Consider the following 12,979-nt stretch of genomic DNA (forward strand, 5'->3'; position numbering starts at 1 on the left):
CCCTCCCACTCTGTCTCTGCTCAGTGCCTTCAATGGAAACCGTGTACGAGTGCGCACAATAGCTCTGTAATTCAGGTACGTTCCTCTGAAGCTGCCTTGACTTAGCCTGTTTATTCGTGTGGTTCACAGGCCCGTGCTCAATCCACTGAGTTACACCAGCCAGGGCAAGCCTGTTTATTCGTAACAACTGATTGTAAAACACCATTGAACTAGTTGGGGATTTGTATGTATGTTTTCTTCTTTTTTTAAAAAACTTTTTTGGTTGTTTTTCAAGCACAGTTGTCTCCATTTCCCTCCCCCCCCACCTGTAAGTTTTCTATAAATAAAAAGTGAATTTCATTTGGAGATGGTAAAAGGTGAATTAACAATGTATTCCCTAAGTCCAGCAAGAATGTAGAAGAAGAAAATGAATAATTTTTCTCTTGAATAATTCTTAGTAAGCCTTTTCCCCCTGCCTCCAAAAAAAAAAAATCAACAAACCAAACTAAATAAAACAGTAGGAACTGACCTTTGCGGAACTGTGCTTAGTCCAGTTTGTATGAAGTTCATACCTGGTTTTATGACCTAACTGGTCCCCATTGTCTAAGTGGATTTGAACATTATCTTTTAAACAGGCCATTTCCAAGGAAAGCCTCAGCCCTTTGCTTTGCAGCGCAGGCACAAAGCAGGCTATCCAGCTGGTGCGCAAGCAAAACAGAGGTTCTTGAAAGATGATATACCTTCCTTCCGGAGGCAGATATTTCAGGATTGGGGAAGTGGGGCTTCCGGCGTTCTCACGGCGGCTGAGATGAAGGAACCCGGCCGGCTGCACCGTCGGAGAGCGCGGAGCCTGGACTGGGGGGCGGCAGCTGTTTCGTGCGCTGGCCCCCCTGCTCCTGTGGGAGGCGGGCACAGCAGAGACCGAATGTGGACAGGACATGATGTGGGCGGGCTGGGGTCTCGAGCCTGTGATGCCCGGGTGCAGGTTTGCAGCACAGCCAGGGGACTGCCGGGCTTCCCCTCCCCCTCTGCTCACCCGCACGGCGCCAGCTTTCCACAGGTGCCCGGTCTCACCTCTGTCCCCTCTTACACCTCGTTCTGGAAATGTCGTTTACGTCAGGTGTTCTCCCTTCTACATTCCACAAAAGCCCAGGACAGGTGGATAAAGCTTGCTTCTTGTTTACCCCCCTCCCCCACTCAGTTTCCCTGCAGGTGCCCCCCCTCCCCTTTCCACACCTGGGCTCCTGTGGCCCAGGAAGCCAAGTGGATGGACGAAAGTGATTTGAACATTTAATTCATCCAAAAATGCTCTTGTGTCCTAACTGTGGCCTCTGCCACACATTTACGTATTTAAAGAAATCCATGAACGGAAAAACACGCCAACAACACAGGAACTACCCAGGTAAACAAAGCAATCATAACAACGAAGGTGCCAATATAATCCTAAGGAAGGAAAAACCCCATAACATAATAACAAAAAGTTTATGGTTTTTTTGGAGGGGGTAGGAGGAAATGGAGAGAAAATGGAGGGCGGGATTATAAGATCATTAATTTTCTTATTTTTTCTTAGTTGGAAGATAATAGATACTATTTGATATCTGAAATTAAGAAATAGATGTTTAAGCATCTTATTTGAAATAGAACTACTGCCACTATTAGAACTAAAATTTAGACCACACAGTAAAAGAAAACAAAGGGAATAGAAATGAAACATTAAAAGTGAAAAATATATGATAGCATTGTGATCAATGTCTAATAATAAATGTAAATGAGATCAACTTATTTATTAGAAGAAACAAATAAGCTCATAGAATGAGTAAAAAACCCTACACACAACTATGTGTTGTCTTTAAAAAATGTATGTATGTGTATGTTGTCTGTCTGGGAAAAGTCCAGCCATGGTTAATATAACAAGAACAGTTTGCACAACATTGATGTAACCTGGCAGCCAAGGAGGGGGGACTGGAATGTGCATGTGTGAACAGTGATGACTTCACTGTACTAGTCAGTGGGGGCGGTGGATGCCATTGAGTGAGCGTGTGTACGGTGTAGCCATCGCATTCAAAGTGACTGAGCAAGTAGAGCAATGACTCTGCCTTAAATTTTGTGAATCTGCCTTAACCTTGAACATTCCTCCGTGGAAACTACTTGGATGATTCAGAAGGCCACAGCTGTGGGCAACTGGTGATTGACGGCTTCATCCTGACAACGTGTCTGGGCATGCATCATGTCTCATGCAGAGCTTTTGCAAGAAACATCAAATCACCCAGGTGACCCAGCCCTCTTACAGCCCCGATTTGGCGCCCTGTGACTTCTGGCTTTTCCCAAAACTAAAATCACTTTTGAAAGGGAAGAGATTTCAGACTGTTGATGAAATTCAGGAGAACATGATGGGGCAGCTGATGGCGATTGGAAGAACTGTATGAGGTCCCAAGGTACCTACTTGGAAGGGGACTGAGCTGTCATTGTCCTGTGTACAATGTCTTGTACCATCTTTCTTATGTCTTGTACCATCTTCAATACATGCCTGTATTTTTTGTAGTACATGGCTGGGTATTTTCCGGTTTTATTCCTAAAACCAAGTGACTGTGAGAGTCAGAGAGAGTCAGAGAGCTTGCACTCCCAGAAATCTCTCTCTCATGGTGGAATTCCAGGCACAGTGGCTTCCCGGCGGGACAGATATTTTTGGACTAAGTTTCCCCAGCCCCTAAAATCAGCCTGTGTGGTTGCCAGCTCATGCGGCCCGCCCTGCGTGCATCAGAGTTTGCTCTAGATTGCCGAGCAGTGGCTGTGTTTAATGCCAGGCGTTGCAGAGGACCCCATGAGCATGTGCTTTACAATGGGGGGGGTGGTGAGCAGCACTCTCATCATGGGCCCCTCAGGGCAGAGCATCCCTGGGGACGTCCGTCAGAAAGCTGCCGGAACTATTTCGGGGCCTTGGGTGTACGTGCTACTTGATACCCCCGAGCATTTGTGTTGGATGGGGCAGGGCTTGCGTTATCGAAGTTCCCCTCTGTGTCATGATTTCTGGGAGGCAGAGAGAGATTTCCAGCCCTTTGGTTTCCCCGCTGGAAGAACCTGGGAAAAGTACTGATACCCTCTGACCCTCAGTGACCTCATCTGGATCATTCATTCCTTCAACAGTTATTTGCTGATAGCTTACTATATGGCAGTCTCTGTTCTGGACACAGTGGATACACAATCTCTGCTCTCATGGAGCTGATACACATGGAAACTTTTCCATTGCAATTGGCATACAATATTAGTTTCAGGCATGTAGCGTAGTTATTATACATTTATGTAACCTACAAAGTGCTCAGTTGGCACCACATGTGGGTATCACACTACCACTGACTGTGTTCCCTATGCTGTACTTTATATCCCTGTGACTGATTTCATAGCTGGCAATTTGCCCATCTTCATCTCCTCCCCTTTCTCACCCGGTCCCTGGTTCAAGCCCCAACCGGAGCTCCTCCCATTTGGTAGCCGCCAATTTGTTCTCCGTATCTATATGAGTTTGTTTTTGCCTTCTTCGTTCATTTTTTTTAGGTTCCGCATATAAGTGGAATCATATGATTTTGTCTTGGACGTAGTTCACTGAGCATGGTACCCTCTAGGTCCATCCATGTTGTTGTGAATGGTAAGATTTCACTGTTTTTTTTTGTGGTTGAATAATATTCCATCATTTATATGTGCCACGGCTTCTTTATCCACTTGCCTATTAATGGATGAATTAGGTTGCTTCCGTATCTTGGCCATTGTAACTAGTGCTGTCATGAACATAGGGTGTGTGTATCTTTTTAAATCAGTGTTTTTGATTTCTTTGGGTAAACACTCAGAAGTGGAATTGCTGGGTCACATGGTAGCTCTACTTTTAATGTTTTGAAGACTCCCCACGCTGTTTCCTACATCATGGAGCTACTGTGTGAATGGACCAGGATAGAAGGCAGACAGCAACAGCACACATCTGGAACTAAAATAAACTCATACTGAATGTAAGCTGTAATTGAGAAACGAAATTTAATTTACAAATAGCAATGATCAGCAAATGAATTGATAATACATCGGGAAGGATGAGTGATACGAAAAAGCCAGGTGTGGCGGTGGAGAGAAGGATGGTGATGTGTGTGCGTGTGTGTGTGTGTGTGGGGGGGGTGGCGCGTGTGCACACAATGCTATTTCAGAGAGCAGGTTCAAGGACGTTTGCCTGAGGAGGGGCCTGTGATCCCTGAATCTACTGCGACAGTGGAGCAGAGACCTGGGGAGAGGCTTCCTGGTGGAGGGGACAGGGCAGAGACTAAGGCAGGGGGAAGGCAGCTGCAGCGGGGCGAGCAGGGGGAGCAGTAGGACTTGGGGACAGAGCCATCTGGAAGCCACGTTCAACATTCTGTGTTGTAATGGGGACTTTGGATCGGCCCCAAGTCCTGGATCTAGCCAGCTCAGAAACCGTGGAGGGCTTTGAATGGAGCAGGGACACAACCCGATTGGTATTTTAAAAGCATTGCTTTGGCTTGTGAGTTGAGAATAGACTGGATCGTCAGACGTGTCGGCACACACACGCACACACACAGGCACACGAGGGGTGTCAGCGCCAGTCAGGGGAGGCGCTGGAGTCTTCAAGCAGCATCCAGTGGTGGAGATGGCAGGACGTGGTCGGCTCTGGGTTTGTTTTAAAGGCGGAGTTGTCACGATTTCTGGGGTGTTGGGTGTGGGAAAAGAAAGAATAGAGTCAAGGGTGACTCCAGGTTTTGTCGCCTGAGCACCTGCGAGTGAGGAGCTGCTCTGGGCTGGGATGGGAGAGGAGCCAGCAGAGGGTGGGGCATCCTGTTTCAGCAGTAGAAAGTGCCTGTTGAGTTTGCAAGTGGGGGTGTGGAGTTGGGAGTTGGAGATGAGAGATGTGGGTGGAGTTGGGAAGGAGATAGAGAGACAAAAGAAGTAAAACCTTAGGGTCAGATGGTATCGGGCTAGAGAGCAGGGCTAGAGAGCAGCTGAGCCCAGTGCCCTTAGTCCCTGGACACCGAGGGGTCAGAGGGATGAGGAGGGACCTGTCCTGGAGCAGCGAGAGGGGTTGCAGGGAAAACAAGACGGGGTGGGGGGCGGGGAAGCCGAGGGAAGAGCAATTCAAAGGGGGTGCCTTCTGCTGTGTCAGAAGAGGCTGCTGGTGGTCGAGTGAGGTGACGTGGAACTGGCCACGTTGTGAGTGGGAATGATGTCTGAATAATGTTGGAATGGGCCCCCTCCCAAACCTTCTCCTCTGTTCTTCTCTGTTTCCGCTCCCCCGTAGCCAATTGCTTAGCAAGTTCTGACGGCTCTGCTTTCTTTTTAAACTTCGAAAAATTTTATTTAGAACCTTTTCACTTTCCCTGCGATATAACTGATCTGTAACAGTGTATCGGTTTGAAATGTACGCCATGATGACTAGACTGAGGCATATATACTGTGACGTGGCGCCCATGGTATGTTTGGTTACCATCTGTCATCTTTCAGAGTTAGCATTTCGTTTCTCGTGGTGGGAACGTTTGAGATCTATCCTCTTAGCAGCTTTTCAACATAAAAAAGTGTCTGTTAACGACTCTCAGGATGCTGCCCAAATAGGACCCTTGGGCACCACTCCCAGCGGGGCTGCTTTTGCATTAATTAAACATCAGCTGATGCCAGCAAATGAGACCCAAGCCTGTAAATGCCTCAAGGTCGCAAAGTCAGAGCCAACGCACAATCAGTCCCAACCAGGCTCTGAGCTACAGCCGCTCGGTAATGTCCTTGCTTTGCTTCTCCCTCTTCTCTGTGAACGTGTCTCCCCAGCACCTTGGGAGGGGTCCTCCTAACTACTTCCAGCTAGAGTTTTGCTAGAAGTATTGTTGTGTTTGTTTCAGTGTGTCTTTTTTAACTTTAAATGGGTAATGTGTATTCTACGTTTCCACTCACTCCTGTTTCGCCCCCTCACCCCTCTGCCCCTGGTATCAGTGTCTTTAACGCTGCTCTAACCCAAGTGGTATTTACTTCCTGCTTGGTTCACTTCTTGGTCTCTTAATTGGTCACCCTGTCCCCAAGAGCAAGTTCGTTAACCTGTCAGATCATATTAGTCCCATTCACTCAAAACACATGTACGTGCACACACGTGTGAACACACGCGCACCTTCGCCTGGGCCTCAGAGCCCCACTCAGCCTGCACCTTGCTGGCCTGCCCTCCCCACTCCGGACTTCCTTCCATTCACTCTGCCTGAACCATTCTGACCGTCCTGTCTTTGAGCACCAGGCTCCACCCTGGCTCAGGACATTTGCTCTTTCTCTTACCTGTCTCAGGAAGGCCCCGCCTCCAGGCCCGGTCCTGACTTGGCTGGCTCCTTCTGTTTTGTTTTTTAAGTGTAGAAATGGAAGAATTGCATAAAGTCCACCCTGACGTCCACGGGCCCTTTGAGGGGACCTCATTCTGCTCCGGCCTTCCCTCTCGTCTGATATTATCTGGGGCCCCATCAGAGAGATGGAAGGGAGTGAAAGGTTAGGCACAGTCACTGTGCTCCCTAATCTCTTCGTTTCATTTGTCTCCTCATTCTCAGAGTCCTTTCTTTTCTTTTCTTTTTTTTTGCCTGGTTCCAAATTGAGTTGCAAGAATCAGTCTATCTGACAGACTTTCAAATATAATTTATTGCGAAGAGTACCTTTTCTCTTTGGGGAAGTTAAATATGGGCTTTGTGTTGCTGCTGCTGTAGATTCCTGCGTTGGTGGGAACCTTTGTGAGCTACCTCGGCCTTGTGACCAATTTCTGTCCCTCCAAGGTGACAAGGGCTGGTGCCAGTGAGCAGGCTGCCGAGTCAGCTGCGTGTGGAGAGCTGGTGCGCATCTTCATCGTGGAGTCGAGGCTGGCTTCTGACTCAGAAGGGCCTCCTGACAACGATTTTCCTGAGTGTCGGAAAAACACGGAGCAGCTCCTGGAAGCTGGGAGGGACTCTCATCAGCATCTAGCCTAGTACAGACAATTTTTCTTTTTTTAGAAAAAGATTTTGTGTATTCATTTTTAGAGGGTAAGGGAGAGAGAAGGAGAGGGAGAGAAACATCGATGTTTGTGAGAAATACATTATAATCATTGTCTCCTCATTCTCAGAGTCCTTTCTTTTCTTTTCTTCTTTTTTTCTCGCATGTCCCCAACTGGGGACCTGGCTGGCAACCCAGGAGTGTGCCCTGGTAACCTTTGGGTTTACACGCCAGTGCTCGATCCACTGAGTTACACCAGCCAGGGCATAAAATTTCTTTGATAAATATATGAAAGGGGAGCTTTTTGCTTTACAGGTATTCAGACCAGGGAAGTTGACTGACTGGCCCGAGGTTATCTATCTTCCTTGGGCTTCTGTGAAGTAATGCTCGCCTACTGGTAGGGCTCAGCGCCGTGGCAGGATTGGGGCCAGCCCTGTGGGCCCTGGTAGAACCAGACCCCGCCCTCCGCCCAGGGGGAGGCAGCTGGAAGCACCATAAGGTCAAAGAGGAAGAAAGAAGAAGAGGGGAGACCCTCGCAGGGAGAGAGGGAGGAGGGTGCTGGGAGGGAAGGGCTGCAGGGAGCAGAGGGGCAGGGAGGCCTTTGCCCCGTGAGGTTCAGATCCCAAAGCACAACCTGCCTCTGATGGCGAGTGCTTTGGCAGCAGCCTGGCCCTCGAAGATCTAAGATAGTGGTTGCCTGCCTCTTGGCATTTTAGGCTAAATTTCTTTGCTTTCTTATCGTCTTCATTCCACAACCAACAATGGGCTATTGACTGAGCTTTCAGAGCCGGAAGGGTTCTCAGGGGAAGGCCAGCCAGGACACCAGCACCCTCCCCCAGCTTTTGCTCCAGCTCCTGAGTGGGGCTCCACTGATCAGAAAGAGGAACCCCCAGAAGTGAGGAGTTTTCCTCCTCGCTTCTCAGCCTCAGGGCAGCTGAAGGGGTGTGTGCTTGTGTGCGTGTGAGCCTGTGCTTGTGCCTGCCGCAGTGTGCGTGCCTGGAGGTGTGAGTGTGTGTGTGTGTCCAGGTGTTGGCAGCGGGGATCTGTGAGAGGATCGGCTGCGGCACTGCGGACAGTCCCCTTGTGGAGTAGCTGCTTCCGGAAGCCAAATTCAAAGAAGAAGAAGGAGCTGCGTGGAAGGGACAGCGGGTGTGCTCTGCTGTCTCCGGGAGGTGGCCCTAGAAGTGACCGGGAGGTGGTTAGAGGCCACCGAGCGGCCAAAGCACTTTCTAGCTGTTGAGTAGCCTGATAGTTGGCTGGTTTTAAACAATAAGAATAAGAATCATTATTGTTTAAAAAATTGACAGTGATACGTCTTTATTACAGAGTACGATTATGAATCACTATTTGTGATCTTGGAAACAATGTGCTGAGAGAAGTTTGATTTCAGGGCTTTAGTGTATACCACTAAAGCACAGGCGGCAAACACGAGGCCCTGGGCCCGAATCTCGCCTTCCACCTTGTTTTATCCACCTTGTTTCTACCCTGCAGCAGCGCTGGGTTCCTTGCCCCTGGTTAAGGAGCGGTTACGTTTATACAGTCCTAGAGTTACATCCGGCCCTTTGAAAGCAGCCTCGAGGCTGATGTGGCCCCGGGTGAAGATGAATTTGACACCCCTGCTCCAGAGAAACAGTGGGAGTGTGATGCAGTGTTCTCCTTCATTCCGGTTTGTGAATCTGAAGTACCTGCAAATTCCCAAGACTACCTTTACCACCGGATCAGAACAGGAAGTATGATAACCAACATCTTCCTAAGAAATGTCTTACAAATTAAAGCACATTTAAAATAGCTTCAAAAGCATTCTTTATCACTAATTCAGCGTCTGGGTTTTTTTGTATGATATTCACTTACACTTAAGAATTCTGATGGAACTATGGGAAATCTCTCATTCATGCAATCTACAAGGATAACATTCAAGTTGAAGAGGAAAAAAAATCACACTCTTCTTATTCCTTTAAGCATTCCTATATAATCATCTGCTTCATAGATGAGGAGACCCGTGGAGTTTCCCACACGTCGGATTAGTATTTTCAGTTCATCGGGGGCACCTGGTATCTACAGCTAATTTGTGATTAGACGACATTTCAGTGAAACTGAAAGGAGCCTTGTAAGTTTCTCTCGACAGAGGCTCCCATTGGGCTCCGGACAGTCAGTAGTGAATGCGGTCATTCAAGGGGTTACGGCTCTCCCTGAGGAGTGCGGGTTTGAACTGCCAACACCAGAGGTAATCATTTTGTATTAACTTGTATGTAATTCCATTTAAATTCTTCACCCAGGTCTAACAGTCTGTCCACCCCCCCCCAATAAATAAATAAGTAAATACCCCCCACCCCAAACCAAAACATGGAGCCATTTAAAAATAGGAGTTATTTTTAAATGTAGCAGAGTCCATAGGCTACTCTTGCAAACAGGATCTTGTTCAGTAGAATCCCTTTGTTTGGTGGCTTCTTGCATGCATGTCCCTGGGCCAGTTCTTCTGTGTGTTGTTCTAAGAGCTCCCCAATGCATAGACCATGCCGTGGAGGCAGTGGGAAAAGGCTAGAAGGTAAAAAGCTAATGTGCTCCACCCTTCCTTCCGACGGCATGCCAGCGATCCTCGTGAGATGGGAAACACAGGTCGAGAGCCCTGGGACCACCACAGCTCGCCGCTGGGCGAGAGAGCCCAGACCGCGGATGGGAAGGGGCAGCGCGGGAGGAGCCCAGCGGACACCCCGAGGTGAGGAGATGGAGCTGAGCGCCCAGGAAGTACAAGCTCACCAGGCAGTGGCCACAGCGCAGAGGACTAGAGGAAGGGGCTGCAGAGAGAGAGGGGAATTTGGAGAGCTGCAGACCTGCACAAGGTCAAGGCAAGGACCACATGAGGGATCAGCGGGGGCAGGGTCCACCACAGTCAGCAGGGCTGGGAGTCGTGCCCGTCCCCACCATACAGGAAAGTCTCCTCATGCGTGAGGCACTGGGCAAAGTACGCAGAAGGGTCTTGCCTTGGACTTCGACACAATTCAGAGCTGCTTCTCGTGGAAAGACATTGTTTAGAGAACAAAAAGACAAGCCAGGGAGTGGGAGAAAATAGTTGTAAAGCACATGTTTAATAAAGGACTTGTGTAAAGAATGAAGAACTCTCACATTGAATGTTAAAAAAAAAACCCAACCCCATTAAAAAATAACAGGCAAATGATTTTAACAGATGCCTCACTAAAAAAGATGCTCAACATCGCTAGCCATGCAGGCAATGCAAATAAAACCACGGTGCGGTACCACTGCCCTCCTCTTCGGGTGGCTGAAATTATGAAGCGTGATCCCGCCAAGAGCTGGCAAAGATTGGGGGCGCATTGGACCCTCGTGCCCTGCTGGTGGGGATGCAGAAAGACACGAGCCCTTCCGAAAACACTTTGGCAGCTTCTTAAGCAACAAGTGTCCACTTACTACTGCGTGCGAAAGCTCACCCAGTCTCAGGTATTCAGTGAGAAGAACGGTGCAGTGGTTACCACTGCGGTGTGGGATGTGGGGGTGATTGATGAGGTTCAGGGGGGTCGAAGATGTCGTGATGGAAGGAAACTAGCTTTTGGGCTTTTGGGTGGTGAGCACACAATATGCAGATGATGTGTTATGGAATTATATATTTGAAAGTTATATCTCATTAAACCAAAGTCATCCCAGTACAATTAATTAAAAAAAAAAAAGAACCTCGTGTTAATCGCACTCTTTCGGCCTGCCAGGTAATGCATCCTCGGGCACTGGGGATCAGGGTGTGGACACCACTCATACACACACACACCAAAACTTGTCAATTGTACACTTTCCAGTGTGCACGTCCTTGCAGGTCAGGTACATGTCCATGAAGCTTTTTTAAAAAAATCCCCAAACTGAGCCTCATCAATTACTTGATTAAAAAACGCCAGCGGAGTCGGATCCCGGCAGCAGCTAGCGGCTCTCGTCTTTTTGGGCTCTCCTTGCCATCTCCTTTTCGCTTCTGGTGTGGCTGTCACAATGGAGTTGTCAGCGTGTTCAGTGACACGAAGGTGAGTGGGTCCTCGACACCAGAGGGGGTGAAGAAGCACCAGAAGGTGGTGTTCTGCCTGAGTGAAGACCAGGAGAGCCTCGTGCTGGAGGAGGGCACGGAGATCCGAGCTGGTGACGTGGGCCAGACCAAGGAGCGCAAGAAGGAGGGCCTCGTGTTTGTCTTCCGGCCCCTGAGTCCGCGCCCCTGAAGAGTAAAGTGACCTATGTCAGCGCCCAGGACGACGTCAAGAAGAAGCTGATGAGCTGCTCCGAGGAAGTTGAGGGCCCTGCCTTCCTGCAGGAAAGCTTTGGGGTGGGGGAGGGGGCTGCCATCTCCCTGGAGGACAGGCCACGGTGAGGCATCTGGCAGCCCTGGACCTGCCTCTGGGGGTTGCAGGCTGCCCCCTTCCTGCCAGAGCAGAGGGGCTGGAGGCATCCCAGTAGGGAGAGCAGTCTCTCACCCAGTTGCCAAACAGCCCCCCACACCTTGGACCACCCCCTCCCCCACCCCTGACGGTTCTGGCCTTCCCAAACCACTTTTGATCTTCTGATTCCTCAGGGGTTGAGGCAGACCAAGTACCCCACAGGCACCCCCTTTGGGGGAGCCTGCGTTTTATTAATGACACCCCAGTTCCTCACCTGTTCCTCCCCTTTCCCATGCTGCCAACTTGTAGCCGCAATAGTGATTCTTCGCTTGTCTGTTTAGTTCCTGTATAGATGGAATGTTGGGGAGAAGCCCTCCCGTGCCACCTGGTTCTCCTCCCCCTTTCCACCTGGTGCTGGCCACTCACAGAAGCAGGACCAGTAAGGGACCGTCAGTGAAAAAAAAAACCCCAAACAACAAAAATGCAACAGGTGCCTGCTGCCTCCTCTCAGCTTGCCAGCTGTCTTTGGACTCTTCCCAATCATTGCCAAGATGAGTAAAGATCGTTCTAGAAAGTCAGGGCTCCTCGAAGGGAAGGTGCCTCAGTTTCTGGGTGCAGATGTGGGGCATGCTCGCCAGTGTGCCCCTTGCACTTTCATGCTGATGAATCAAGGTAAAGGGCGATGCGATAGTCGGTGAAGGGTGGCGGCGTGTTCTACGCCCGATCCCCTGGTCCACTGATATTTGCTCCAGTGGACTTTTCCGGTTATATGTCCTGCTTCCCCCGGGCAGACCCTGGAGTCAAAGCAGCTGAAGGAGCGGCTCCTGGTCGTGTAATTAGGAAGAAAAGAGTAGAACTAGGTGCGTCAGCTTTCTGCCTCCAAACCTTGTGATCACTCCACGACCACCTCCATGGGGTGGGGGTCAGGAGCCCAAGGGTGTGGTGCCTGGCCTTGGGGGGTCTCCGTTCAGCCCTCCCAGGAGTCACCTCCTTCTCAGGTGACTCCTGGGGGGGGCTGCTGTCAGCAGGGGCCCTGCAGACACCTCTGCCTGCAACCAGCTCGACTCCTGGAGAAGAGAGAAGGATCCTGCTGGAGTGCCCAAGTCTGCGTGTGGCAGACATTTAGAAACTTGCTGCTTGCTTTCTTTTGTTCTTTTAAAACTGAGATATAATGTGCATATAACATTATATTAGTTTCAGGAGCACAACATAGTGATTTGATATTTTTGTTGTTGTTGTTCAAGTACACTTGTCTCCCTCCCACCCTCAGTCCTACCCCCCTTGGCTTTGTCCATGGGTCCTTGATACATATTCCTTGACGGCCCCTCCCCGTTTTTCCCTGTTATCCCTCCCCACTGCCCTGCGGTAGCTGTCAGTTTGTTCTTTATTTCCATGGTTCTGGTTCTGTTTTTCTTGCTTGTTTGTTTTGTTGATTAGTTTCCACTTACAGGTGTAAGTATTGCACAATGTTCAGGCAGTAAGTTTAGTTAACAGCTATCGTCATACATAGTTACAAATTTTGTTTTTCTTGGGATGAGAACTTCTAAGGCCTACTCTCTCAGCAACTTTCAAACAGGAGTGCACAGTCAGTAACTGCGGCCACCCTGCTGCACACTTCGTCCCCAGGACTTATTTTATAACTGGAGGTCCGCACCTTTTGACTC

General features: G+C 49.3%; 1 pseudogene; it reads left to right on the forward strand.

The window, feature by feature from the left end:
* Positions 1 to 9,554: 9,554 nt before the first annotated feature.
* LOC118994700 (cofilin-1-like) lies at positions 9,555 to 11,317 on the forward strand (annotated as a pseudogene).
* Positions 11,318 to 12,979: the final 1,662 nt, after the last annotated feature.

Source organism: Sturnira hondurensis, unplaced genomic scaffold (assembly GCF_014824575.4).
Source record: "Sturnira hondurensis isolate 20B ecotype Veracruz unplaced genomic scaffold, ASM1482457v3 Scaffold0009719, whole genome shotgun sequence".
Lineage (NCBI taxonomy): Eukaryota > Metazoa > Chordata > Mammalia > Chiroptera > Phyllostomidae > Sturnira > Sturnira hondurensis.